Source organism: Schistocerca americana, chromosome 6, assembly GCF_021461395.2.
Source record: "Schistocerca americana isolate TAMUIC-IGC-003095 chromosome 6, iqSchAmer2.1, whole genome shotgun sequence".
NCBI lineage: Eukaryota > Metazoa > Arthropoda > Insecta > Orthoptera > Acrididae > Schistocerca > Schistocerca americana.
The window spans coordinates 524,374,069-524,399,076 of NC_060124.1; the positions used below are offsets into that span (position 1 = coordinate 524,374,069).

A 25,008-nucleotide genomic window follows, 5' to 3' on the forward strand; every position below is an offset into this window, starting at 1 on the left:
ACTTTTCACCGCATGCAATTAGAGACGAAAATCGAATTACTCAGAGTAAGACAGAAATATGAGAGGCGGTTCATGCCAACTCTCAAGTGGTGCACTCCCTAACATAAAGAAGAATTTAAAAGTGCCGACACACATTACAGATACGTTTTGTGATAACATTGCGCTTCTTCAAAAATCTATGCTCGAGTGGACTGTGAGTAGCGATTGGATATGGACGGTCACTAACGTTAAAGAAGGAGATACGTGGGTCGTTTAATTGATATTTATGTAGTAATTTCTACAAGTGGGTCCCTGCGAGACGTGGAGTCAAGGCAAAGCTACCGTTTCTCCTCTATTAGAAAGGCAATGTGTTAGCACGAGGAATATACGGTAATACTGACAAGGAAGCATTGGAAATGGTTTCCGAGAAATGCGTATCGCTTGGACCCCGGTTCGTGGGTGATCCATGTCTCTGGGAAAGAACTTTGGCTCGAGGCAGCCTCTAGCGTCAGTCCTCTCTCTTTCTGCAGGCAGATCGCAGACTGGTCACTGAGGACGGCAAAAAACACTTATTTTGTTTTATTTCCCATACTACGGTGCGGGAGACATAGCGGTGTGTCTCGAGCTGCAGCTGAGCACGCGGGCGGGCTGCTATATGGCGCCGGGTGGAGCAGAGGATCCGACGTGACGGGTAATGTTTTTCTGTGGCCGATGATCCCGGGAGGACGAAGCCAGAGCGTATTACCAGTTCGATTTTACACAGAGTACGCGAAGGAATTTACCCCCCTTCTTGCAGCGGTGTACCGTAGGTCTCTAGAAGAGCGTAGCGTTCCAAAGGATTGGAAAAGGGCACAGGTCATCCCCGTTTTCAAGAAGGGACGTCGAACAGATGTGCAGAACTATAGACATATAGCGTCTATCAGTTGTAGAATTTTGGAACAGGTATTACGTTCGAGTATAATGACTTTTCTGGAGACTGGAAATCTACTCTGTAGGAATCAGCATGGGTTTCGAAAAAGACGATCGTGTGAAACCCAGCTCGCGCTATTCGTCCACGAGTCTCAGAGGGCCATAGACACGTGTTCCCAGGTAGACGCCGTGTTTCTTGACTTCCGCAAGGCGTTCGATAGAGTTCCCCACAGTCGTTTAATGAACAAAGTAAGAGCACATGGACTATCAGACCAATTGTGTGATTGGATTGAAGAGTTCCTAGATAACAGAACGCAGCATGTCATTCTCAATGGAGAGAAGTCTTCTGAAGTAAGAGTGATTTCATGTGTGCCGCACGGGAGTGTCGTGGGACCGTTGCTGTTCACAATATACATAAATGGCCTTGTGGATGACATCGGAAGTTCACTGAGGCTTTTTGCGGATGATGCTGCGGTATATCGAGAGGTTGTAACAATGGAAAATTGTACTGAAATGCAGGAGGATCTGCAGCGAATTGACGCATGGTGCAGGGAATGGCAATTGAATCTCAATGTAGACAAGTGTAATGCGCTGCGAATACATAGAAAGAAAGATCCTTATTATTTAGCTACAATATAGCAGGTCAGCAACTGGAAGCAGTTAATTCCATAAATTATCTAGGAGTACTTATTAGGAGTGATTTAAAATGGAATGATAATATAAAGTTGATCGTCGGTAAAGCTGGTGCCAGACTGAGATTCATTGGAGGAATCCTAAGGAAATGCAATCCGAAAACAAAGGAAGTAGGTTACAGTACGCTTGTTCGCCCACTGCTTGAATACTGCTCACCAGTGGGGGATTCGTACCACTTAGGGTTGAGAGAAGAGATAGAGAAGATACAACGGAGAGCACCGCGCTTCGTTACAGGATCATTTAGTAATCGCGAAAGCGTTACGGAGATAGATAAACTCCAGTGGAAGACTCTGCAGGAGAGACGCTCAGTAGCTCGGTACTGGCTTTTGTTAAAGTTTCGAGGACATACCTTCACCGAGGAGTCAAGCAGTATATTGCTCCCTCCTACGTATATCTCGCGAAGAGACCATGAGGATAAAATCAGAGAGATTAGAGCCCACACAGAGGCATACCGACGATCCTTCTTTCCACGAACAATAAGAGACTGGAATAGAAGGGAGAACCGATAGAGGTACTCAGGGTACCCTCCGTCACACACCGTCAGGTGAGTTGCGGAGTATGTATGTAGATGTAGATGTAGACGTTCGTTTTGTTTCTGGTCGGAGGCTGGAGCAGCAGCAACAGCCTTTGCTCAGCTAACTCGTTGACAACCAAGCCTCAACGTATTTTGTTTTTAAGCAAAGTGTTTGCAAAGTGAACACAAGCCGGCTGTGATACGACAGCCAGAGCTATGCAGGCAGAAAGAGGCTGTGGACTGAGGGTGATGTGTTTCTGTGAAGTATAATCCAGGGAAGACCAAGTAAGTGTGTATTGTTTGTGACGCTGTGTTTATCGTTTATCTGTTTATTTTTTGTTGTTAGAATAATGATATATAAATCGCGTATTGTGATTGGTTGTGAGCATTATGACGATGACGCGACGTTGATAAAAAAAATACGTAAAAAAAATTGTGGGAGTACTTACATACTTGCCGGTGTCTCAAATGATGTAAAAGAACTCGAGTGACGTGACTTAGCGTAATTCATTGTTAACAAATAGCTGCAGTCTGCTCCTCTCCCTCTGTTGCCCTGCTCCAAAGTGTCCATTTAGCTACAATGTAACAGCTAGTAAGTAGTTTATGGATGTTGCCACAGTACTGCCGGCGTTGAATAATGTTCAAATGGTTCGAATGGCTCCGAGCACTATGGGACTTAACATCTGAGGTCATCAGTCCCCTAGAACTTAGCACTACTTAAACATCCATGCCCGATGCAGGATTCGAACCTGCGACCGTAGCAGTCTCGCGGTTCCCGACTGAAGCGCCTAGATCCGCTCGACCACTGCGGTCGGCTCGAATGATGTAATAGGGCACAAGTGATGTGGCTCTGGCGTGGCAGTCTTTGCTCAGCTAACTTACTAATGGGAAATACTGCTGGGGACGACTGGCGCTGGAGCTGCTTAGGCATCTGATACTATGAAATGGTGCTCCTTGGGGAGTCCCCGACTCAGGAGACCATTGGCCAAAAGATGATACTCAAACGCTATTTGACCCTCCCCCAGCCCCACCCCCTCCCAAAAAAATACACTATGTGATCAAAAGTAACCGGACACCTGACTGAAAATGAATTACAAGTCCGTGGTGCCTTCAATTGATAATGCTGGAATTCAATGTGGTGTTGGCCCACCCTCAGCCTTGATGACAGCTTCCACTCTCGCAGGCATACATTCAGTCACGTGCTGGAAAGTTTCTTGGGGAATGGCAGCCCATTCTTCACGGAGTGCTGCTCTGAGGAGAGGTATCGATGTCGGTCGCTGAGGCCTGGAATGAAGTCGCCGTTCCAAAACATACCAAAGGTTTTCTATAGGATTCAGGTCAGGACTCTGTGCAAGCCAGTCAATTGCAGCGATGTTACTGTTGTGTAACCACTCGGCCACAGGGCATGCATTATGAACAGGTGCTCGATCGTGTTGAAAGATGCAATCGCCATCCCCGAATTGCTCTTCAGCAGTGGGAAGCAAGAAGGTGCTTAAAACATCAATGTAGGCCTATGCTGTGATAATGCCACGCAAAACAACAAGGGGTGCAAGCCCCCTGTACGCTTTTGTGCTGTACGTGTCCCTTCATGTTTACACTTCACTATCACATTGGACCTAGGGATGTTTAGGAGTGAGGAAATCTCGCGTATAGACGAATGACACAAGTGACACCCAATCATCTGACCATGTTCGAAGTCCGTGAGTTCTGCTGAGCGCCCCGTTCTGCTCTCTCACGACGTCTAATGACTACTGAGCTTGCCTATATGGAGTACCTGGCAGTAGGTGGCAGCATAATGCACCTAATATGAAAAAGTTATGTTTTTGGGAGTGTCCGGACACTTTTGATCACATACTGTATAAAATGCCTGACAGCACATTTCGTCACCCACATCAACGTATAGAAAATGTCTCCAGAGTTTGGAAACATATGATATTACACAGATTTTAAAGGCGAATATTTTGAGAAACAGTAAAATAATGTGTACCAGAACATTTCTTTCACAGAGCTACCAAAAGCAACTGGTTAATGGCGGGGATTGGTTTGGGATTCACTTCTCGTTAGATTGTAATATGAAGCCCTCATGGCGTTTCAGAACTAAAAACTCATTAGTAACCAGTTTGTAACCAATTCCAGGTGATTCCCTGTGCTGGTCGCCAGTGACTGCTGCCCGTAGTTCCAAGAAATCATGAGTAACGCAACGAAGGAGAGCCAAGATCCAATTATTAAAAAATTAATAGCAGAAGTAGAAAAACGGAAGGTACTGTGGAGAAAAGAACTTGGTGACGATTCTGAAAAAAAAAAAGCTTGGAGAGAAGTTGCAGCGGAAATCAGGAAAGATTTCGTAAGCTGTAAGTGGTACGGTAAGTTGCTTTCATTTCATTAATCAATAGGTAATAAGTAAGGGAAATAACTGCGTCTGGGTGCAGGCAGTTTCTGGTTGCCTATGTTGGGGACAGCTGTGGCGCAGACGCAAGCATGCTCTCACAATGTTGCAATTTTTATGAAACCACCTCCATCCTCCCATTCCCCCTCCCCGTGCCCCCTTCCAATCGGTCAGTTGGGTAATGTATAAACAGTAGGCTATTTTCTTATTGGCTGAGACATCCTGCATGGTTAGGGTTGCTTATCGTTATCACTATAATTTGTAACCCAGCTTGGACTACACTATTCCTTATTGTAATGATTTATCTACAGTTACATCTACACGGATACTCTACTACATCTACATGGATACTCTGCAAATCACATTTAAGTGCCTGGCTGAGGGTTCATCCAACCACCTTCACAATTCTCCATTATTCCAATCTCGTATATAGCGCAGAAAACAAGAACACCCATATCTTTCCATGCGAGCTCTTAGTTTCCCTATCTTATCACGGTGATCGTTTCTCCCTATGTCGGTCGTATAACTGTTCGTTTGTGGAGCATCACCTGCGACCAGCTTTGCGAAAGAAGCGGTGACACTTTCTGCGCAACCCACCCATTATTTTGTACGACAATGCGCGGGGGCACATAGCGCAAGCTGTGGCTGCTCTGTTCGGTCGATGGGACTGGGAAGTACTGTGCCATCCACCATACTGCCCGGACTTAAGTCCTTGTGACTTTGATTTGATTCCGAAGATGAAGGAACTACTTCGTGGCATTCGTTTCAGAACTGTTTCAGAGATTCAACAGGCAGTAAACCGCTGCATTCGCACCATCAACAGAACAGGCTCTGCTAACGGTATACTACGCCTTCTACATCGCTGGCAACAGGTTCTACACAACGCTGGTGACTGATTTGAAGGACAGTAACAGGTGCAAACATGTAACTCTTTTGTATCGGTTGTGAATAAATAGTTGCCACTATTTAAGTTCCAACTCTCGTATATAACTTGACACGTTACATCAGTATCAGCACAACGACACGTACGTGAAAGTCCAATCTATTTGTAACGTTTGTGATGATTTTGATCCCACAAAGATATCATTGACTGATTAGCCAGTTACCTCCCCGTAGCCACCGTTGACAAGAAGCGAAGTGAAGTATTCCCCTGGACATTATTTACTGATCAGTGCCGCCTTACCTCCGTTTCCTCTACCTACAAAAGACAAAAACGGCACGATTTTTAAAGAAGTAGATTGAGAATTTTTTTTACTTTAAATCATGCATTTACCGTTGCTGTTTTGTTTCGATGCAACATACACAGGTGCAGTTGTAATTTATAATGGATGTAGCACTGCAGCACATAACCTTAACGCACAAGAATAGTTTATGACACGATTCGCATATAGCATTCCCACGAATAAATAATATAAAGTTTTGACTACTACCACCCTCATTAACCCTACTTCTTACATCTTCTATAGTAGATAACGGTGCTGGTACAGGATGAACACTTTACCCACCTCTAGCAGGAGCTATTGCACACGGGGGTGCATCTGTAGATATAGCCATTTTCCACTACACTTAGCAGGTGTATCATCAATTCTTGGTGCAGTAAACTTTATTACAACAGCAATTAATGTACGATCAGAAAGCATAACTTTAGACCAAACACCTTTGTTTGGTCTGTAGCTATTACAGCCCTTCTTTCACTTCTAGTTTTAGCAGGAGCTATTACTATATTATTAACAGACCGAAACCTAAATACATCATTCTTTGACCCTGCAGGAGGACGAGGTCCAATTCTATATCAACACCTGTTCTGATTCTTTGGGCACCCAGAAGTTTACATTCTAATTTTACCCGGATTTGGTATTATTTCACACATCGTATGTCAAGTAAGAGGAAAAATTGAATCATTTGAAACGTTAGGTATAATTTACGCCATGTTATCAATTGGATTAATAGGATTTATTGTATGAGCACACCATATATTTACAGTAGGAATGGATGTTGACACGCGAGCATACTTCACATCAGCAACACTAATTATTGCTGTACCTACATGAATTAAGGTATTTAGATGACTAGCTACATTATGTGGAACTAAATTCAAGTTGAACCCACCATTATTATGAGCTCTAGGATTTATGTTCCTATTTACAACTGGTGGATTAACAGGAGTATTACTAGCAAACTCATCACTCGATATTGTATTACATGACACGTATTATGTAGTAGCCCACTTCCATTATGTCCTATCTACAGGAGCAGTATTTGCAATTATTGGAGGTGTTATTCAATGATACCCACTATTTACAGGATTAACTATAAACACTACATGATTAAAAATCCAGTTCACAATTATAGTTATTGGAATAAACTTAACATTCTTCCCTCAACGCTTCTTAGGGTTAGCAGGAATACCACGACGATATTCAGACTACCCAGACGCATATACACCATGAAATATAGTATCAAGAATTGGATCTACAATCTCTATTGTAGGAATTTTAATATTCATTGTAATCATATGAGAAAGAATGATTGTAAACCGAGCAATTATATGTGGAGCTAATATAAGATCAACAGAATGACTACAAAATAACTCACCTGCAGAACACAGTTACTCAGAATTACCATTAATCTCTAGATTCTAATATGGCAGATTAGTGCAGTAGATTTAAGCTCTACAAATAAAGGTTTGACCTTTTATTAGAAAAACATTTAATGGCAACATGATCAAATTTATCCCTTCAAGATGGAGCTTCACCATTAATGGATAAACTATCATTCTTCCATGATCATACTATGGTCGTATTATTATTAATTACAGTGATTGTAGGTTATGCCCTAAGTTACATATTATTTATTGCTTATACATACTTCATGGACATTTAATTGAAACCATCTGAACAGCACTACCAGCAATTACCCTAATTTTTATTGCTCTTCCATCACTATGACTACTCTATTTACTTGATGATTCAGTAGATGCAATAATCACAATCAAAACATTTGAACGACAATGGTACTGAAGATATGAATATTCAGACTTCATAGACGTAGAATTTGACACCTACATAACACCAGAACAAGATTTAGAAAACGACGGCTTTCGACTACTAGACGTAGATAACCGAACAATTCTACCAATAAATACAGAAGTACGAGTATTAACAAGAGCACCAGAAGTTCTTCATTCATGAACAGTACCTGCTCTAGGGGTTAAAACTGATGCACACCAGGTCGACTAAATCAAGGAACATTTACAATAAACCGACCTGGACTATTTTTCGGCCAATGTTCAGAAATTTGTGGAGCAAACCACAGATTTATACCCATTGTAATTGAAAGAACTTCAGTAAATTTATTTATCAAGTGATTATCTAAGGCACTCTAATGTAATATATTTCAAATAATTCCTTAGAGTGTCAATCTAAAATAACTAAACAATTAGTACACCTTGAAACATCAGAGCCACTGATTTCGAGTTCGAACCGACGAGAGAGATCTTTTTAACGCATAATTTTGACATCTTAATAATTCCTTTAGAGAATGTGGACAGAATTTTTTCTGTTATATATTCATTGAAGTATAGTTAAGTGGACTCGTCTCCCTCTTATATCTAGTACTTATTCTAAATATTACAACATGGTGAACGGTTGTGTAAAAGATGAAAAAGAATGTAATAATAAGTTTTGTATACGAGAAGAATAAAATTAATACTCCTTTTACCGATTACAACATGTGTTTATTATCCAATATTGTAATATTTCCCTTATTACTTCTCTATATATTAAATAGGGTGTAAGACAAGGCTGTAATCTTTCGCCTCTACTGCTCAATCTATACATCGACGAAGTAATAACGGAAATGAAAGATTCAAGAGTGGAATTAAAATTCAGGATGAAAAATTATCAATGATAAGATTCACTGATGACATTGCTATCCTCAGTGAAAGTGAAGAAGAATTACAGAATGTGTTGAATAGAATAAACAGTCTAATGAGTACATAACACGAATTGAGAGTAAATCGAAGAAAGTCGAAAATAATGAGAAGTAGCAGAAATGAGAACAGTGAGAAACTTAACATCAGGATTGGTGATCATGAAGGCAGCAAAATAACCAATGACAGACGGAGCAAGGAGGACGTCAAAAGCAGACTATCACTAGCAAAAAGGGCATTCTGGAAAACGGGAAGTCGGCTAGTATCAAACATAGACCTTAATTTGATGAACAAATTTGTGAGAAAGTACGTCTGGAGCACAGCATTGTGTGAAAGTGAATCATGGTCTGTGGCAAAATCGGAACAGAAGAGAACCAAAGCGTTTGAGATGTGGTGCTACAGAATAATGTTGAAAATTAAGTGGACTGATAAGGTAAGGAATGAGGAGGTTCTGTGCGCAATCGATGAGGAAAGGAATATATGGAAAACATTGACAAAAAGAAGGGACAGGACGGTAGGACATCTGTTAAGATATCAGGGAACAGCTTCCATGGCACTAGAGGGAGCTGTAGAGGAAGATAGAGATTGGAATACATCCAGTAAATAATTCAGGACGTAAGTTGCAAGTAATACTCTGAGATGAAGAGGTTGGCACAGGAGAGGGATTAATGGTGGGCCGTACCAAACCAGTCAGAAGACTTACAGCTACTCCGCAATTCACCTAACGGCCCAAATAGAAATGACTATCTATACGCATCCGTATGAACCCTGATTTTTGGTATCTTATATTCGTGATCCTTACGCACATTGTATGTTGGAGGCAAAAGAATCGTTCTGCAGTCAGCTTCAAATGCCGGTTCTTTAAATTTTTTCAGTAGTGTCCCTCGGAAAGAATATCGCCTTCCCTCCACATTTCCCCATTTCAGCTCCCGAAGAATCTCGGTAACACTTGCGTGTAACAAATCTAGGAGCGCGCCTCAGAACTGTTTCGATGTCTTCCTTTAATCTGGTTGGTACGGATCCCAAACACTCCAGCAGTACTCTAGAATAGACCACACTGGCGCCCTATATGTGGTCTGCTTTACAAACAAACCACACTTTCCTGGAATTCTCCCAATAAGTCGAAGTCGAACATTCGCCTTTCCTACCGCAATCCTCACATGCCTGTTCTATTTCATATCGCTTTGCAACGTTACGCCCAAATATTTCAATGACGTGACTGTGTCAAGCAGGCCACTAATCTGTATCCTAATATTACGGGTTTGTTTCCCCTACTCAACAAGAGTCACCTGTGGTTTTTCCAGTCGCTTGGGACTTCGCGCTGGGCAAGAGATTCGCTATAAATGCAAGCTAAGTGAGGGGCCAATGCCTTAGAGTGCTCTTTGAAAAACCGAATTGGGACTCCATCCGCACTTGGTGCCATATTTGTGTCCAACTCCTTCAGCTGTTCCACTACGCCAGGGATGCTTATTGCTATGTCTTCCATACGGGAGTCTGTTCGATGATCAGACGACTGTATGTTTCTCACATTCTCTTGGATGAACGATTTCTTGAACTTGACGTTTAAAACTTGGACTTTCGTTTTGCTATCTTCAGCTGCCACACCAGACTAGTCAACAGGAGACTGAATGGAAGCCTTAGACCCACTTACCTATTTGCTCTGAAGCGCCAAAGAAACTGGTACAGGTGTGCGTATTCAAATTCAGAGATATGTAAGCAAGCAGAACACGGCGCTGCAACCGGCAATGCGCGTATAAAACAACAAGCGTCTGGCGCAGTTGTTAGTTCCGTTACTGCTGCTACAATGGCAGGTTATCGAGATTTAAGTGACTTTCAGTGTGCTGTTATAGTCGGCGCACGAGAGACGGGACACAGTATCTCCGCGGTAGCGATTAAGTGAGGATTTTCCCGTACGACCGTTTCTCGAGTGTACCGTGAATATAGGAATCCGCTAAAACAGCAAATTTCCGACATCGGAGAAATATCGTAGAAGAACGGGACAAACGACGATTCAAGAGAATCGTTCAGCGTGAGAGAAGAGCAACCCTTCCGCAGATTGCTGCAGATTTCAGTGATGGGCCATCAACAAGTGTCATTGTGCGAACTATTCAACCAACCATCATCGATATGGGCTTTCGGAGCCGCAGGTCCACTCGTGTACCATCGATGACTGCAGCTTTACACCTCGCCTGGGCCCGTCAGCAGCGACATTGCACTGTGATGACTCGAAACATTTTGCCTGATCGGATGAGTCTTGTTTGAAATTGCATCGTTCAGATGGACGCGTACGCGATGAACACAACCTCATGAATACATAAACCCAGGATGTCAGAAGGGGGCTGTTCTAGTTGGTGGAGGCTCTGTAATGGCATGGGGCGTGTGCAGTTGGAGTGATATGGGATCCCTGATACGTTTAGCTACGACTCTGACCTATGACATGTACCTAAGCATCCTGTCTGATCACCTGCATCCGTTCGTGTCCATTGTGCATTCCGACGGACACGGACAATTCCAGCAGGACAATGCGACGCTCCACACGTCCATAATTGGTGCAGAGTGGCACCAGGAAAACTCTTCTGAGTGTAAATACCTCGGCTGGCCACCAAACTCCCCAGACATGAACATTATTGAGCATATCTGGGATGCCTTGCAACGTAATTGCGGCGGCGCTCTTCCTTTCGTCCATTCCTGCACCCACGTTTGAATTAGTTGCAGTAGATCGCAGGTAGGAAAGCCGAGAAGAAATCTACCGTACTGCAAATCGTACCAGGCTGCATACAACGTAACTATTCCAAGAATCGCGAAAAGGTCTAATTTTGAATGAAAGGTAGAAATACTGGCAAAACTTCGGTATATTCTGAACCTTGATAATATTCACTGCCAAGTCTGTGCTAATCTTACGTAAGACAGTCATGCACAAACCCTTTCATTCACGTTAGCAAGTTTATCGTAATGTATTTCCCGAAATCTGAACAGCTACTAAGCAAGAATTGCTCTTAAATGAAAATGCTCGCCATACTATTAAGTTTCTCAGTGTCTAATGCATTCAAGTTTTTACTCACCGATATGCTCAATATATCACGCGGAATTACTGTCTTTTTCATACACAAAATTACTTTAAAAAATGTGTACTTTCTAAAAAAATCACCAGAATAAATATGCCTTCATTTTAAAAAACACACAAGAATGAATATGTAATGGACTGACAAGGCAGCCAGTCCACAGTGACGGGTAGCTGATAGGCACACGTACACACACGCCGACTGGCGCGAAGTCTGGAACAGGATTCGTAATGAATGCGATAAAGAAAAGAACGTAGCTACTAGAACACTTAACTTTTATGCATCCTTTGGTATACAGCAATCTTGATGATACAAGTGAGACTCATTAAGATACATGCAATGTTACAAATGGCGCCTTGCTAGGTCGTAGCCATTAACTTAGCTGAAGGCTATTCTGTCTCTCGGCAAATGAGAGAAAAGGCTTCGTCAGTGTAGTCGCTAGCAACGTCGTCGTACAACTGGGGCGAGTGCTAGTCAGTCTCTCGAGACCTGCCGTGTGGTGGCGCTCAGTCTACGATCACACAGTGGCGACACGCGGGTCCGACATGTACTAATGGACCGCGGCCGATTTAAGCTATCACCTAGCAAGTGTGGTGTCTGGCGGTGACACCACATTCCTCCCCCGCAAATCGGCGATCGGTCGTGTTATAAGGCTTCCGCCCGCCGTGGGGAGGACCCCATGTTGACGTATGCGATGAGGTGGGGAGCCTAACAACAGGCGAGGCTGTGCCACCCGCACCCGGCCATTCGGTCCGAGGGGAGCTAGGAAACGCCTGAAAACCTAGCCCAGGGTGCACGTCAACATGCGGTGTACGCGCCCGTAGAGAGGCAGGAGGGGCCGAAGGGTCGACCTCCATTTGGTGGGGGCACCCGACGGGCGAAGACGACTTCTGGTCCGGAGTGGGCAAGAGTTCCATGGCAGAGGACATCTGGTCACGGGAAGCGATCGGCGGCGCGTGACCCAGGGAGGCGCCATGCGGTTGCAGCGACGCGTCCACTGCGGGCGGCGCCAGCGGGAGAACAGGCGGCGGCGGCGGCGCGCCGCCATGAGGCAAAATGGAAGGCAGCGTCGGTAACACCTGGGGATGAGGCGAGCCAGTAGATGGGTCCCCAGGGCGCCGACCGGACGGCACCGTCGCTGAAAGCAGACGGGGAGCGGCAGAACCCAGGCGACGACAGAGGCGCAGCTGATTGAGATGCCGACACACCTCATCAGAGGCCCCCAAAACCAAATAGATCGCGCGGCCGAGGCAGCGAAGAATGCGCCCTGCGAGCCAACGCCGTGAACCGCGATAGTTGCGATAGAATACAACGTCGCCAGGAGCAAAAGCAGGAGACTTCCGCTGTACAGGAACCAGATGCGGCGGATGCAGCAAAGACATCAAGGTCCGATGAGGACTACCATGGAGCAACTCAGCCGGCGAGCGACCATCGCGGGGCTGAGAGCGATATGAGGACAAGAAGAGCAATGACGCGTCCTCCCTAGAATGCGACTCTTTCAACTTCAACATCTGTGACTTGAAAGTCCGGACCAAACGTTCAGCGGCACCGTTTGACTGAGGCGAAATTGGCGCTGACATCAGATGTTGAATACCATTGGCCTTGCAGAATGAAATTCTGTGGACATGAATTGTGGGCCATTGTCGGAAACAATAGTCTGTGGAAGACCTTCAATGCAAAAGAGAGCAGACAACGTTTGGATGGTGGCAGATGACGTCGTGGAAGACATCCGGACAACAAAAGGAAAATTACTGAAGGAATCCACCACAACCAACCATCGAGCATTCCAAAATGGACCAGCAAAATCGATATGTAAGCGTTGCCAAGGGGAAGTGGCTTTCGGCCATGCAAAGAATTTCCGCGGCGGCGCGGACTGTTGTTCGGCACACGCCATGCAAGAAGAGCACATATGCGTAATCGCAGTATCGATTCCGAACCAAGTACAGTGCTGACGAGCAAGTTGTTTCGTGCGCACTATACCCCAATGTCCTTGGTGGAGAAGCTTTAAGACAGAGGACTGTAACGAACGTGGGACCACGACCCTAGACTGATCATTATCAGAACGCAACAACAAAACACCACGTCCTACAAAAAGTCTCTCCTTGTGAGCAAAAAATCGGCGAACCAACGGATCCTCGACAAGGGCCATTGCGTAGCAACAAAACGCAAAACGGTAGCAAGGACAGGGTCAGCAGCTGTGGCTGTAGCTACACGACGAAAATCAATCGGAAACGATTCGACCACGTCATCGGTTTCCGAATCAATGAACATGCAAGCTTGTGATTCTAAATCGTGTAAAGTTCTTGTGACCTCATCACGCAATGCGTGGGGAACATTGCACGCTCTGAAAAATTTCGGTTGCGCGTTTTCTTTCAGTTCCAAATGTGCTTCATAGTTCTTAGCGCAACCAAGGCCCGGTGCAAAAATGTCTGCAAATGCTTCACATAGACGAGAAACACTGTCTGAAGGCACAGTCTGGTTCACGGATAGGACCTGATTTACGATAGACATGTTAAACAACTGAAATAAATCGAAACCAAACAAGTTCACTGCCGTAGAAGAACGAAGAACATACAAAGACACAAGTTTTGTTTGTCCCTTGTATGTGGCAAGAAGGCTGCACTGTCCTAACACAGGGATATTCTGCCCTAAATAACTATTGAGCTGAACATTTGCGGCACGCAATGGAGGTTTGCCCAGTTGTTTGTACGTGTCTTTATTGAGCAATGAAACTGCAGCTCCAGTATCGAGCTGGAATGGTATCACTTTGCCTTCAAAGTCCAAGTCTACAAAAAGTTTATTGTCCTGCTGACGACAAGAGCGACTTTCACGTGCAATTTGAACTGATACAGGTACAGAAGCACTTGCGACCTGACTGGATTTCCGGCGACGTCGACGCACACGTTTTGTGGGACGAACACAGTCAGTGTTAGAGAAAGTGGCACTGGACGGGGTGGAATGAACTACATGAATGTCCATGGGCGAAGGTCCACGAGCCTGATTGTCCTTGGTTCGATTCCAGCGCGAAGCAAAGGGCCTGGAATCGTTGTGATTGTCTGATCTGAGCTTTTTCTGGCAAACACTTTGAACATGTCCTTTCTTATGACAGTAAAAGCAAATAGCCTGGCGTGATGGGCAATTTTCACGTGAATGTCTAGTTGCACACCGCGGGCATGATTTGAGCACGGCAGTGGCATGCTTACGCGGCACACGTGTTTGCGAGCTAGGCCGCAGCTGCGCGGACGTGCGCGAGGGCCGTTTAGCATCCCGTGCTGCGCGCCCGGCGGGCCGGTTAATGTGACACACTGCTGGCGAAGTTTCAAATGATTCCTGAGCAAAGTCAAGTGTGTCTTGCCTATCCAATATGTCTATCACTTGTTGAAGGGAGGGATTTACTAGTTTCAAAATCTGTTCCCGTATGCGAACATCAGAAACGTTCTGTGCTATTGCATCACGCACCATAGTATCTGAATAAGGGAGTCCACATGCACATTCAAAATCACAACCCCTAGTAAATCCTTGCAATGTTGCAACCCACTCCCGATTAGTTTGACCGGCCGTACGTTTTGTACGAAAGAACGTATACCGTTTTGCAACTACATGAACTGTTTCTTTGAAATAGGCATCTAAAGCAGACAAAATTTCTTCGTAGGACAGAGTTGCTACGTCGCGTAAGGGAAACAATTTCACTATCACACGGTAGGTGGACACACCGACACATGAAAGCAGAAACGGCTGCCGCTCATTACCTTGAATTCTGTAGGCGGCTAGATGGAATCCAAATTGTTGGGACCATTCCGTCCAGCTTTCGTCGTCTGGACGAAAAGATCGGAACGGTGTTGCAACAGCGTGTTGTGGCTGCGGTAGCGATGAAGCGGCGGCGGCCGCATCGTTTTGCAGCGCACGTTGACCCTGGACGAGCTGTCCAAGGGCATCCAATAAGGCCTGCGTCTGCTGATTCTGCAAGCGATAAAATTCGGACAGTACATCTGGAGAATGTGGCGAAGCCATGACACAAGCAAATTAATACAATACGAACGCTAAAGTCCCTTTTGAGACTCGTCGCCAATGTAGTGGACTGACAAGGCAGCCAGTCCACAGTGACGGGTAGCCGATAGGCACACGTACACACACGCCGACTGGCGCGAAGTCTGGAACAGGATTCGTAATGAATGCGATAAAGAAAAGAACGTAGCTACTAGAACACTTAACTTTTATGCATCCTTTGGTATACAGCAATCTTGATGATACAAGTGAGACTCATTAAGATACATGCAATGTTACAAATGGCGCCTTGCTAGGTCGTAGCCATTAACTTAGCTGAAGGCTATTCTAACTGTCTCTCGGCAAATGAGAGAAAAGGCTTCGTCAGTGTAGTCGCTAGCAACGTCGTCGTACAACTGGGGCGAGTGCTAGTCAGTCTCTCGAGACCTGCCGTGTGGTGGCACTCGGTCTATGATCACACAGTGGCGACACGCGGGTCCGACATGTACTAATGGACCGCGGCCGATTTAAGCTGCCACCTAGCAAGTGTGGTGTCTGGCGGTGACACCACAGAATATGCCTTCACTTTAAAACACTTCTGAAACTAAAACCGGCAAATTATAACTTCCTTCGGAGCTAATACTACACACGACCGCACCATTGAAAGGCTGGGCTCCGACTTCTTTAGATTGCTGTAAGTTTTCTCTATCTCCAAGAGAAAAGACGCGCGGAAATACTCCGTTCTGACTTCTCAGTTTTCTTTAATGCCATCAGAAAAATATTATTCTCCCGCGTTAGTCCGCGCTTTTCATTCTAACCAATCAACAAATAACACACTTTCGAACTGAACTTTTTCCCGAAATAAATACTTAACATCCTGATATCTTGTTTATACTTTACGTTATTAACTATTTTCATTTACACTGGAATTAGCTTTCCTTTTACCATAAACTTACTTAACATATGATAGAAAAATTCCCCATCGTCTGCATTCACACTGTTCTAAAATATCTCACACTAGTTCGTACAGCGTGGTGGTGGTGGTTAGTTTTTAACGTCCCGTCGACAACGAGGTCATTAGAGACGGAGCGCAAGCTCGGGTTAGGGAAGGATTGGGAAGGAAATCGGCCGTGCCCTTTCAAAGGAACCATCCCGGCATTTGCCTGAAACGATTTAGGGAAATCACGGAAAACCTAAATCAGGATGGCCGGAGACGGGATTGAACCGTCGTCCTCCCGAATGTGAGTCCAGTGTGCTAACCACTGCGCCACCTCGCTCGGTTCGTACAGCGTCCATCAATAAAGTAGTGATCTACAGATTCACTTTAGACCACATTCACGCATCATTGAAACTAGTAAAAGCATATATAAAACTGTAAAAACATAAATAAATAAAAAACCCTTCAATAAATAAACAGTACAATTCACAAATACATGCTCTTGACCTGTTTCTTGAATGTCTCTGTGCACTAATGGACTCTGGTGGATGAAAACTAGAACTGCGTTCTCGACCGAACCCATTTCAGACCATCTGTCACTCTGCACACATGAGTCATTCTCTCGATACACAGGCTCTAGACAGGAGCGATATAAGGCGCTACGCCTCATGCTGTTCAGTAGAGAACTCCACCCTCTCGTACTCTTAGGGATTTTGGGACAGCAATGCAGGATTCGTGATGTCAGTTTTCTCCAGCACTACTTCAGACTAGTCGAGTCCACGCCACGTCGTGCTACAGTACTTCTGAGTGCTCGCGGAGACCCTACACGATATTAGGCAGGTGTACCGGTTTATTTGGCTAATCAGTATACGTAGGACCAGAATTTTCTCGTGTTCTCTGTCATATCTTTGCTAAGGTATGACGATGGTAGTAGTTGTATTCTTCGCGCATAGATTTTTCCACAGACGCACGAATCTCTATTAACCTTTGCTTGTCGTCATTTGCGCGTTCCCTTTTTGAACCGAGAGTGCAACAGTCTCTGCTTCCTCAGCAGTTTCCGAATCTCGTTATTAAACTATGATGGGTCTTTTACGTTCTTAATCCACTTACTAGACCATAATTTACAATCTCCTTAAACTTTGCCCATAATTCCTCTCCGTCCATCTTACGGGAACTAAGTGATGTCAGTTCACTGTCGAAGTGAGGTGGTAACGATTGATTATCCGCTTTCCCGAGCAAAAATGCTCTCCTATCCTTCTTGACTGATTTATTATCTTTCGTAACCGTAGCAGCGGTAATGACATGATGGTACCTAATCCCCGTTTCTGTACTGACGTTGTCGATTAGGTCCGTCCTATTTGTAGCTACAAGGACCAGAATTTTCTCGTGTTCTCTGCCATATCTTTGCTAAGGTATGACGATGGTAGTAGTTGCATGTGGGTTGCCGAACTGGCTGTTCAAGACAGTTTTCAGAAAACATGTTCAAAAGTTTGTCTGTACCGCCCCGCTGCCATGCGCCTATAGACATCTCAGTCTATACTTGGTAGGTTAGTCACCTCCAACTAGTAATACATAATTTGGTTATTTACGCGCTACTGGTCAGACATTCTTTGAATGAATCTATGACTGTCACAACAGAAACTGGTGGCCGGTGAAAACATCCAACAATTAATTTGGTTTCACCTAGAGCTGTTATAGGCGACCACATAACTTCACTGTCACACTCAACTTCGACCTCAATAGAGAAAATATTTTTTGTTAACTGCAATAAACACTCTCCCTCCTGTGGCTTCTAATTTGTATTTCCGATGGATGTTCTACGACTCGCTAAGTATCTCAGAGTTTTCCACTTCGGGTTACAGCCAGCTCTCGGTCCCGAGAATAATTAGAGCATGAGAATTTTCATGGAGAGCAGTAAATTCGGGAACTTTGTTACGAGTACTTCTACAATTCGCTGATAAAATTTTGACAGTCAAAGTGTCTTTACTTTGAATGCGGTCTGACTTCCCTTGCTGCGTATCGGCTGGCGAGTGTTCATTTGAGTCCCTCAATCACCTAGCCTAAAAAACCATCATGTGCACTCCACAAGTACTCTGCTACACGAGTAGTAGCTTACTTTGTGTAGTGCACCCCTGACCTATAAAGGGGAGCCCTACAAATCCCCAGACGATATGCGTGTATGAGACATGACTCCACATTATTAATACAGTGCGATACATGTATAAAACTATACTGAATTAATGTATGTAACCGTAAAAATGGCTGTATTCAGTTTTACCGCTACTCAGAGCACCTGTCGACAAGTGCTATTTAACCTGTAACACATACCAAGTTATACAAGTATTGCCGATATGTGAGTCACGTGTACTTTTTACTGCCATGGAAAAGTTAAGTTACAATAACAGTGCTACATGTATATTTATACTCGATATCCTGCATAATTTGGTTGGTCTCTCTGACACACGAAAATCCCTCAATATTTATCGTGATCATAACAAGTGGTCTGAAAAAAGACCTCAGGTTATACAGTCCCAAGCTCTGGAGGAAAGCTCGTGTGGTTGTACTACTTAAGCCTGGTAAGGAACCAAACGACCCTAAAATTTTGGCCCAGTATCACTGTTATCCCACTGTTTCAAGGTCTTCAAGCATCTTATCCTTAACCAAATTAGAGGCATCTTGGAAGAAAAGATCATCCCTCAACAAGCTGGCTTTCGACCTGGAAAGTCATGCTGCAGTCAGATACTGGACCTCACTCAACAAATTGAAGATGGTTTCGAAAGGGTAAGATAACAGGAGTTACCTTTGTCGATCTAACAGCTGCATACGACACAATCGACCACAGTATGTTGCGGAGGAGAATTTACCAACTCAACACGGATTACCATAACATCCCTTATTGGTACTCTCCGCAGGACAGAAGATTTCAAGTCTCTCTCCGTGGTTAGAAGAGCAGATGGCGCATACAAAAGAATGGCTTACCTCAAGGCAGTGTGCTCGCCCCTGTGCTTTTCAATTTTTACACTAATGACCAGCCCATAACGGAAAATTCCAGGCTTTTCATCTATGCTGTCCGCCCCTGGCAGCTGAGTGGTCAGCGTGATGGAATGTCATACCTAACAGCCCGGGTTCGATTCCCGGCTGGGTCGGTGATTTTCTCCGCTCAGGGACTGGGTGTTGTGTTATCCTTATCATCGTCCTTTCATCCCCATCTACATGCAAGTCGCCGAAGTGGTGTCAACTCGAAAGATTTGCACCAGGCGAATGGTCTATCCGCCGGGAGGCCCTAGCCACATGGTATTTCCATTTCCATCTATGCTGACGATACTGCAGTGGCTGCTCAAGGAAAGACGTTTGAAAAAGTAGAGGAAACGTTGACTTCTGCGCTAGATACGCTTTGCTCCTACTACAAAGCCAATCATCTAAAGCCAAATCCCAACAAAACTCAGGTGTGCGAATTTCACTTGAAGAATAGAGAAGCTTGGCGGGAACTGTACTTTACACGGCAAGGCAAACAACTGGAGCATTGTTGAACACCAGTATATCTGGCTGTTACCCTTGATCGAAGTCTGTCCTTCAAGAAACATTGCCATAACACCAGGGTGAAAATTAGTTCACGGAATAACATCTTGAGGAAGCTCACGTCCACCGTCTGGGGAGCAAGTCCCCCCATCCTGAGAATTTCGGCTCTTGCTTTGTGTGTGTGTCCGCTGCAGATTATGGTTCACCTGTGTGGAGTGCATCCACTCACACCAAACAGGTTGATATTGCATTCAATGAGACCGTCTGAATCTTGTCGGGATGTATGAAGCCAACTCCAGTAGATAAAATCCACCCGATTGTTGGAATAGCTCCCACCACTATTAGAAGGGCTGTTGCTGCTGATGTAGAGAGGGCTGAGCAAACTCATGATCCCCAACATCCACTGTATGACCATCAGGCTGTAGTCAGTCGAGAAAGAGGTTCATCGCCAAGACTCAACCACTAGAGGGAACACCAGAATCAAATCGCATCACCAGGTGGAAGAGCAAGCTACCACCTGATATCCCTGTAAAAGAAGAGCTAGCTCATATTTTTCCCTACCCTATTTGGAGATCATTCAATCGTCTTAGGGTGGGCGTTCCACTTTGCAAGACGAACATGAGAAAATGGGGGCATTCTTCCCGTTGATGGAGATACATCCTGCGAGTGCGGGACAACACGAGACCCGACCCACCTGCTAATTTGTCCTCAACTTGAACAACCCCGCACAACACAGGACCTGATCGAGGGAGACAACAAGGCCATCGGAATTGCTACCTTCTGGAAATGCTGACCGGACACGGAAATGAATGAATGATTTAGTTGGTGATACAGATAATTTTTTTTTTATTGGATGGTTGAACTTTTTCATTTGTGATCTGATTTCTACAATACCACCATTCTTGCATATTACAACAAGGAACAAGATTATTTCTTTTTGTATTCTCAATGTTATTCTACACCCCAAAAGACTTAATTGCAGGAGAAACTTCAATTCATGGTCAATTTCCATTCGTATTTACAGTCAATGTAGATATCTTGTATTTCCTTTTGTGTCTAGATTTTTCCATACATTACGGTCCCACTTAATTTGTAAGCCATGCTAGCACATCTGCAAAGGACTGCTCTTGTTTCCAGCAGTATCTTGTATTTCTCGTCTGTTGGAAGTTTTTTCATTATGTATTTCAGTTCTCGTTTTCTGACTTTGACCCATTAGATTTCCAATTTCTCTTTTAATGCACATAACATATGAACTGTGCTTAAAGGACTAATTACTTTAAGAGGGGATAGTTTAAGCTATGCAATGCATTTCCTCTTTTTCTTAAGACCTGTGGAATAACCTTGTTTGTGGGACCCAATCATAATTCGGTAATATCTACAATCAAGAGCCAAAACATTATTACAACCTGCTTAACAGTTTGCTTGTCCGTCTTTTGAACGAAATACATCACTTATTCTGCGAATCAGGGATCCGACAGTTCGTTGGTACGTTTGTGAAGGTATGTGACATTAGATGTCTACGCACAGACCATGTTATAATAAATAACTGGTCGCTGATTTGGGTACGCGGTGATGGCGCCCGATAGCGAACTTGGCCACCGAGACATCAACGTGAGTTAGCTATAATTCTCCTCAAACCACTGCAGCGCGGTTCTGGCTCCGAGACACAGGCGATTATACTGCTGAAAGATGACTTTTCTGTTGGGGAATACGTCTAGCTAGAAAGAATGCATGTGATTCGCATTTTTCAGCGTGTCTTCTATTACTCGTACAACTACTGGTCCCATGCAAGCGCAGGCGAATGTCTTCCATAGCATAATACAGCTATTACCAGCTTGCGTCCGTGGCGCGCTGCACGCTACGAGCCGCCGTTCGCCTCGATCACGGCGTTTGTGGGGATCACCATCAACGTAGTGTAGCAAAAATATGATTCGCCCGAAGAGCCGACAAGTTTTCGTTGATGGACTGATCGAATCCCGGTTGTCCCCTACCCACTGCAGTCGTAATTGGTTCAAATGGCTCTGAGCACTATGGGACTTAACTACTGTGGTTATCAGTCCCCTAGAACTTAGAACTACTTAAACCTAACTAACCTAAGGACATCACACACATCCATGCCCGAGGCAGGATTCGAACCTGCGACCGTAGCAGTCGCGCGGTTCCGGACTGCGCGCCTAGAACCGCTAGACCACCGCGGCCGGCCAGTCGTAATTGACGATGTCGTTGTCAACGTGTCAACACGTACAGGTGGTCTGCAGTGGAGCTCAATGTTCGGCAGTGTACGGTGAACGGTGTGCTCCAAAACACTTGTGCGTGCACCAGCATTGTGCTCAATGAATTTCTCCATTTGAAGCCCATAATTCCCCCTCCCCCCCTGTCTGTGTCTGCTCCTCTTACAAACTTTTTTCACCGCATGAAATGCCCCCAATGCCAACAGGCGGCATCCAACATCGCGGTGCGCAGTGGTCATAATGTTTTGGATTATCAGTGTGTATTTGAACGTATTGTGGAAAACAGTGTTGTTGATCGAGAAAAGTATGGTTCTCCAGCTTCAATTTAACACTTCAGTGTACACTACTGGCCATTAAAATTGCTACACCACGAAGATGACTTGCTACAGACGCGAAATTTAACCGACAGGAAGAAGATGCTGTGATATGCAAATGATTAGCTTTTCAGAGCATTCACACAAGGTTGCCGCCGGTGGCGACACCTACAACGTGCTGACATGAGGAACGTTTCCAACTGATTTCTCATACACAAACAGCAGCTGACCGGCGTTGCCAGGTGAAACGTTGTTGTGATGCCTCGTGAAGGAGGAGAAATGCGTACCATCACGTTTCCGACTTTGATAAAGGTCAGATTGTAGCCTATCGCGATTGCGGTTTATCGTATCGCGACATTGCTGCTCGCGTTGGTCGAGATCCGATGACTGTTAGCAGAATATAGAATTGTGGGTTCAGGAGGGTAATACGGAACGCCGTGCTGGATCCCAACGGCCTCGTATCACTAGCAGTCGAGATGACAGGCACCTTATCCGGATGGCTGTAACGGATCGTGCAGTCACGTCTCGATTCCTGAGTCAACAGATAGGGATGTTTACAAGACAACAACCATCTGCACGAACAGTTCGACGACATTTGCAGCAGCATGGACTATCAGCTCGGAGACCATGGCTGTGGTTATCCTTGACGCTGCATCACAGACAGGAGCTCTTGCGATGGTGTACTCAACGACGAACCTGGGTGCACGAATGGCAAAACGTCATTTCTTCGGATGAATCCAGGTCCTGTTTACAGCATCATGATGGTCGCATTCGTGTTTGGCGACATCGCGGTGAACGTACTTTGGAATTGTGTATTGGTCATCGCCATACTGGCGTATCACCCGGCGTGATGGTATGGGCTGCCATTGGTTACACGTCTCGGTCACCTCTTGTTCGCATTGACGACACTTTGAACAGTGGACGTTACATTTCACATGTATTACGACCCGTGGCTCTATCCTTCATTCGATCCCTGCGAAACCCTACATTTCAACAGGATAATGCACGACCGCATGTTGTAGGTCCTGTACGGGCTTTTCTGGATACAGATAATGTTCGACTGCTGCCCTGGCCACCACAGTCTCTAGATCTCTCACCAATTGAAAGCGTCTGATCAATGGTGGCCAAGCAACTAGCTCGTCACAATACACTAGTCACTACTCTTGATCAACCGCGGTATCGTGTTGAAGCTGCATGGGCAGCTGTACCTGTACACACCATCTAAGCTCTGACTCAATGCCCAGGCGTATCAAGACCGTTATTACAGCCAGAGGTGGTTGTTCTGGGTACTGATTTCTCAGGATCTATGCACCCAAACTTCGTGAAAATGTAATCACATGTGAGTTCGAGTATAATATATTTGTCCAATGAATACCCGTTTATCATCTGCATTTCTTCTTGGTGTAGCAATTTTAATGGCCAGTAGTGTATTAGCGAATTGGGATTGGTTCCTAGATTCAAATATATTCCATAGGTCTTCAGATAAACGGCAAACGTATTGCACAGCTTAAACTGTGCCGTATTAAAGAAATTACTCCTTTAAGTGCAGTCTGCATTTACTGTAAACAGCAATGCAGATTGAAGTTGCTCCCTAAGTAGGTGTTTTGGTGTGTAGAGTAACTTTGTGAGTACAAAAACATTATGTTCCTCGTTATAATACGCAAGTATAGCTATTGATATGTGATCGCGAATGAAAAAGTTCAACCACCCTTCCAAAAATAAAAACTAGGTGTATTATTTAAGGAGGACAAAATCACATGTAGCACTATTTTTGCAACTTAATTGTTCTGTAGTAGTAAAAAGTACACATATCGACACCCCCTTGTATAGCTCACATGGTAAACAGCACTTGGCGACATACTGAGGTTGATCTTTGTACCACGCATCGCTGTTAAGTACTGAATACAGCTATTCTCATGGTTACAGATATTAATTCAGTACACTTTATGTATGTCCCACACTGCAACAGTAATGCGGAGTCATATCTCATATACAGAGCGTCTCCTCTAAGAGTTGTCAGTCGCATTTCCCCTGGTTTTCCGGCAGATATTCGCAATTTTATTTTTCCATTGTATAGCTGCAGTCAGCCCAAACAGTTACTGCCTCTCACGTCTTTCATGCGATCCCCATTGTCAACAGAAAGCGCCGGTTTGTTTCTCATGAAAACTAAAACTATACGCCGTCCGAACAGGCCATGAAGGCCCAACGATACCGACCAGCAGCCGCGTCATCATCAGCCCACAGGCGTCACTGGATGCGGATATGGAGGGTTATGTAGTCAGCACACCGCTCTCCCGGCCCTATGTCAGCTTACGAGACCAGAGCTGCTACTTCTCAATCAAGTAGCTCCTCAGTTTGCCTCACAAGGCGATCTGACAGGAAGCCACTGCGCCAAGCCCGTTGGCTTGTTTTTCTGACAATCAAAATTATTTTTCAGTCGGAATTTTACCGGTCCACTGGTTAATACCCTCCCAAATTAGTGTAGTGCGATATTCGTTTTATCGATGTGTATTAACAGCGACAATAAACAACCAATCTAGCAGCGACTA

At 44.7% G+C, this 25,008-nt stretch overlaps 1 long non-coding RNA gene across 1 annotated transcript in view; it reads left to right on the plus strand.

Annotated features, from left to right (window-relative positions):
• The window catches only part of LOC124619590, a 64,219-nt gene that overhangs the window by 24,564 nt on the left and 14,647 nt on the right, over nt 1–25,008 (plus strand). The window contains exon 2 of the long non-coding RNA XR_006980095.1: nt 4,232–4,458. This is a non-coding gene — a long non-coding RNA (uncharacterized LOC124619590). The remainder of the gene's footprint in view (nt 1–4,231; nt 4,459–25,008) is intronic.